The sequence below is a fragment of the Pseudonaja textilis genome, chromosome 4 (assembly GCF_049901715.1).
Source record: "Pseudonaja textilis isolate UNSWEBS1 chromosome 4, rPseTex1.2, whole genome shotgun sequence".
Classification (NCBI taxonomy): domain Eukaryota; kingdom Metazoa; phylum Chordata; class Lepidosauria; order Squamata; family Elapidae; genus Pseudonaja; species Pseudonaja textilis.
In genome coordinates, this window is record NC_141993.1 from 67679031 (window position 1) to 67685042 (window position 6012).

A 6012-nucleotide genomic window follows, 5' to 3' on the forward strand; every position below is an offset into this window, starting at 1 on the left:
AGGTCTTCGGAGAAAGGAGGGAAAACCAATATGCCAGGAGCTAACACAGAGAAGACCCTTTTCTCATGTCCCACCAGATGGTTCTGTTTAATAGAAGGAACCTACCCTTCTATTAAACAGTACATTTAATTGAACCTTTAAATTGATTTTTGGTATAATTGTTACAGTTTAGCAGGTTGATACAATGGCATCCATTGCAGGCCATAATGGCAGAGACATGACAACATGCACATAATGAATCATAAGGCAAATCCCAACTCTATGTACTTGCATCCTGATACAAGTAAGGATCGCAGTTGATTGGTGCCTTGCTGCATGTTTTGTCACTCTTCTCATCCCCTCCATCTTAATGCATACCCATTAATTTATATAAACTGCTCTGCTTATACAAGCTATACATATATATACACGCACATACACATAATACACATATAAACATAAACACACACATATATCAAAGTTATCTGTAAATAAATGACTTTTGCTTTGAAATATTGAAACCAAGAGTACACTGCAGGATATCCTTAAGACAGAGAGTGTACTAATGTCCAATATTAATACTTATTAAAGAATACTTATTTAATACTTATTAAACACACATTTAATGTTGCAGTAAAGTGGGTCCCTGGTTATCCAAGTTGAATAAAGCAACTGACTGGTCTTTTTCTGTTTTTCTCAATTATAGGTACAACCATTTGGAGATATGCCCAGAACTGGCAAATCAAATGAAGATCAATGATTTGTTCCCTCAAGCCATTATTTCATATCATAGAATCATCAGGAATGCATCCAGTCAAAAGTCATATATCATAGAATGTCTGGGATCAATTGCTTTTCTTTGGAATATAGACCAATCATTTTCCTTGGGATATCATACGGAACTTAACTGTCCGGCTGACAGGCTGGGATTCAGTTCTTTAAAAGGCAAGCAGTGCAGGAACCAATAATAGCCAAGGTTGGTGGTGCAATTATTCCCACAAACCACTAGACATAGGAAAGATGACAACTGAGTGCCATCTAGTGCTCAGTGAGGGCAAAGCAAATGCAAATTATTGCTCCAAATTATCAAGATGACATATTTTATCTTAAGAAAAAAAAAAGAAATATAATAATATTAGAGGCTCGAACCATTTCTTGAGAAAAATATGTGAAATAATTAAAAGCAAAAGCAGCTGTCCTGCCCATATATGCAAATTGAATCTTATCAGGGATAGATTCAGAGACAGTGTTAAAGTAAAGCCTTCTTTGAGTCCAGCTTGGAAATTTCATGAACTTGATTGTAAAGTCTTCTTGACGGCAGTACTGAAGTAACAGACAGTTGTCTTTGTGTGTGTGTTAAACTCCTATAGACCTAGGAGTTCCTGGTGATCCCTGGTCAGCAAGGCAATATTTATTAAAATCAGAGTATTATTTAGGAAATTGTAGTAAATAACAATCAATATAAATTAGTTATCAGGAGCTACGTGGTCAGAGATTACAAACTCAACATAGGTGATAAAAAATTTTCTTGTCCTGTATAGGATCTCTGTTCAATAAATTTGATATTTCCAAAATTACAGACAAGCTACCATACTAAACAAAGAAAAACCAAATGTAGATTAAAGAAACATCTTTATTATGACCGTAATATTTTTGAATGCTAGATTCAGATTTCTAAGAAATCTTCAATCAGAAAAGATAATGAGAAATCCAGGAAAAAGGGACAAAAGGAAAACATATGACCAGTTTATTACAGTATATCAGCATCAAATTACTGTTTTAGATGGAGCAGCTGACTGATACTCAAACTGGATCCTATCAGATACTAGAAGTGGTATATAGTTGTACCAGAACTTTTGCATGAAAATTTAAATGTAATATAATTCAGCTAGAAGGCATCAGTTTGGATATTTGTAATCCTGTACTTAATTTGTCTCTTCTTAAACATTTAAATAAGTGTATTACTGAAGGATGTAGATATATACTGTATATCAAACTAATTCTATTGTAGTAACTAGTAACACTGTTTTTATTTTTTATATAACTTTATGGAGTTTTTAAAAAGTATAAAGTTAAAAGTTTAACAAACAGAAAAAGAAAATCTGAAAAAGAAAAAAGCTCAGGAAAGAAAAAGAGTGAAATTGCACAAAAGATAGAAGAAAAAAATAAGAAAGATAGAAAAAAATGATCTCCAACTTTCTTTCGTACAAATATAGATTTAAAAAATACATCGATTTATTACTCTATGGTTAACATTTGTCTACATTATTTCCATAAACTCATATAAGGCCAATCATCAAATCCTCAAATCAACTTCAATTGCTTTCAGTTTCTCGCAAAAATCTAAAAGTAGAAATTAAAATTTGTCAAAGTCTTTTCATTCATCAAGGCTGTCAATTTACTAGTAACATTGGTTTATGTCCTATTTTAACATATATCATATAGTTATTTTCCAATTCTTGTCATAATATTAGAATGTTCTCATTGTAGATAAAGAGGTATCAATAATCAAGAAAACTACTTTAAATAAAATGGAAACTATTTTACTAAAACCAGAGTTGTCTACAATCTGCAATGCAAATAACAGGGTAAGGGTAGGGAAAGGTCAGTTACACAGGGCTGCTCACTATCTTTATTTTTTTGACTTTTCCCCACCTCCTGCCCCTCCAGGCCATTAAATGCAGAGGTTGCTGTATTTGGCATTCTGTAGACAGGAGTTCCATCTGATGGTGTAATAGAGCTTCGTGTGCCCTGACACTTAAGGAGCTACAAGCTGAAGAGTTGGTTTGTAAGGAGCTAAGAAGATTTGAACTTTTGTTGTTCAGTTGCTAAGTCATGTCCAACTCTTCATGTCCCCATGGACCATAGCACACTAGGCTCTCCTGTCCTCCACTGTCTCCCTGAGTCTGCCCAAACTCATGCTTATTGCTGTTAATGGAGATTCTCAATCATCCAGGTCATGTTTGACTTTCTTGTTTTTTTCATTGAAAACATATCACTTCTCATTTAAGAAGCAAAGGAGAACTGAATACCTGGAGAAATTGGAAGAAAATGCTGAAAAATGTTTTAAAAAACCAATAAAATCTCTGGATCAAATTCGACTGAACAGTCCAATTGTTTCAAACCAGCATTTTAAATTCCATGATTTGAACTGTAGGTCTGAGCTGATCAAAGGCTGAGAAAGCCTTTCACGTAAAAGGAACAATTTAAACTGGGGTCTCGTACAAAACTCACCTTTAAAAAATGTATGGAAAAGAAGCCTGAATTACAACTATTCCATAATGACCTATTTTGGAAGATTTCTGCAAAAGAGCCCAAGTATGAGTTGTCACTGGATCTGGGCTAAACTTTTGCAAGATAATAGACAAAACTGGGATATTTTTTCCCTCTCTCTGTTTTAAAATCCCATTTTGGTTGCCTCTGCCTCTCTCAACTCCCTAGGATGAAGACAAGACAGATAAAACACTTTAAAAGGGGTGATTTCACAAGGCCAAATATTCATCCCCATCACCCATTCTTACAAATATTCAAACACCAAGAAATGGTTTTTTCTGACTTTGGATTTCCAATTGTTCCAAATGGAACTTCTCTAGCTCTAATGACAGACTAATATTAATCAGCAGCTTTACCGTTTTAACTTGAAATGTGTGCCCCTCTGAAGGTATTTTAATTAATGCAACCTTCTCCGTCCTCCCCCGTTATGGTAGCCATACCAAAAACATCCTGAAAGCTTGTTTCACTGTAGCGACCTTGATCTCTTTCAGTGAGGTGACCATGATGTCCAACTCTCCTCCTGATTTGATATAGGGGGCCATGCCAGGATCCAGCATTGTGATTATGGGCTCCACCGAGTGTTTGGTTTTATCCAGCACTGACTTCACCACAGGATTGCCAGCCATGCCTTTTATGAAGCCCCAGAGTTCTCCCGCAGAGGCTTCATTGTTCACCCCAATGCTTTGGGGGTCTCCATGATCCTCTGGGAAAGTGATAGAAGAGCTGCTCACTGAGGGGGAGGCAGGCAGAGGGACCAGCTGTGACAGAGGGCTTGCCAAGGCACCTGTGATGGGCAGAGCCATTTAGGAGGGCATAAGTGGGGTCTCGGGTGCTTATCCTGCATGGCCTTTCATGATGTCATAGATGGAAGTCATGGAAAAAACTGAGATTGGAGGCCCAGTGGGAGGCATGGAAAACCCCAGGGGCCTGGGAGCAACTCGTGGCAGTGGCGCAACTGTGGGAAACTGAGTCACGGGGTTGCAAAAAGTGGAAGTCATCAGAGCAGCGATGGAGGGCAGGCTGGCAGTCCAAGGAGGAGGGGCTTGTGCAAATGGCTGCAGAAGGCAAAGAGAAGTGGATAAGAAAATGTTTTCAAGGATAAAAACCAAGAAAGTCCAATTGCCTTTTGGAAAAACACCTTTGGGTCATGCCCACTGCTTCAATGTCACTATCTAACCATCTCATATTCTGTTTTTAGATTTTTTTAATGCAACTGAACCTTCTCTTAACCAAATAAAGCTTTTGGTTCCAAGCTTTAGTTTTATCAACTGCTTATATATAAATATAAATATAGATGATCAACTAATGCTCTCCAAATATGAAACTGCATGGTTATACTTTCTAAGTATCATGGGAATTATAGTCCAATGGCTCCAAAGAAGGCATCAAGTAAGAATACATACATACATACATACATACATCATTAAAACATCAAAATAGTCAAGATATATTAAAAATATTTCAAATCTTTCTGAGGGAGATGGGTGGTTCAGAAATGTGAAAAATAATATGTAAAGATATAAATACATTAATTCATTGAAAATGTACATTGATTTGTGATACATTTTAACTTCAGAGACTTTAGTATAGTAATATACTATATATTGTACTATATAACATATGTATGTATACACACATATAGTACTATAATACACTATATATTATAATATATAGTATTACATAATATATATATAGTAATGACTTAATATAATAATACATGCAAAATTTAATAATTGTGCATAGAGTCAACTGTTGCATGCATAGTATTTGTATTGTTATTTTACAGATTTTAAGTGCCAAGTGTAAAATTAAGATATAGCAGCAGAACAACTGCTTTAAATTAGAGATATGTTTGCTTCCTTCAGCAGTTTCCTGGTAACAAAAAGATCATGTGCTTCTCACCTGCGTGTAGCATTGAGAGAGTTTAATTGCTCTCAGATCTTCACCATGGAGGCAATTCCCATTGGTTTTGGGCAAAAATTCATGCAGATGATGAAACTTACTAATGATTGATGAGGCATAGAGATGTTTTCAAAAACATTGTACTATGGTGCTCCTTTTATTGAATTAAAACACTTCTCAAGAAATACCTGTGCAAAGACAAGATTGTGGTATCTATGCAGGATTTCATAGCAACCACCTCTGAGAAGATCTTGTCCTGTGGGAGAAGGTTCATGCTACATGAACTGTATCTAATTAAAGATAGTATTCTTGGAATATTTGTCTAAAAAGGAATAAAAAGAATGAACAAATCATATGAATCTGATAAGGTTCTGAAGTCTGGTATCCTTGCCTGCCACTGTAAATTAAAGAATTGAAAAAGCATAACAAAATCTGTTTGCTTCTAATGAGCAAGATATGTATGATTCCGCCTTGGTAGCAATATACAACAAAATATATTTGTACAATTTAATATAATATTTATTTAGATTTTTTTAAAAGAAAAAACCTCCTATCTTCTTGCTACCATGTTGTACGACAATGATATACTGTAGTATAAAATTATAATATTGTAAATATAACAATTATATCTTACTGTAAGATAACCTATAACTTGGGGAGGAGGGTTCTGGAGAAGATGAAAAAAACCAACTTTAATGGTTCTTGAAAGATGGATTGATTGAAACCAGATTGGGTTTTTTCTTCCAGCCCCATCTCTCTTTGGTTATATATAGTAGCTTGAAAGTTGCAAAGGAGGCATTTTGTTTTATTTTCAGCTTAATTGCCTATTGATGTCAAAGCGGATTTTTCTGATTTCTT

At 35.2% G+C, this 6012-nt stretch overlaps 1 long non-coding RNA gene across 1 annotated transcript in view; it reads left to right on the forward strand.

The window, feature by feature from the left end:
• LOC148125875 (uncharacterized) overlaps positions 1-1868 on the forward strand; it is a 70926-nt gene extending 69058 nt beyond the window's left edge. The window contains exon 4 of the long non-coding RNA XR_015743588.1: positions 686-1868. This is a non-coding gene — a long non-coding RNA (uncharacterized LOC148125875). The remainder of the gene's footprint in view (positions 1-685) is intronic.
• Positions 1869-6012: the final 4144 nt, after the last annotated feature.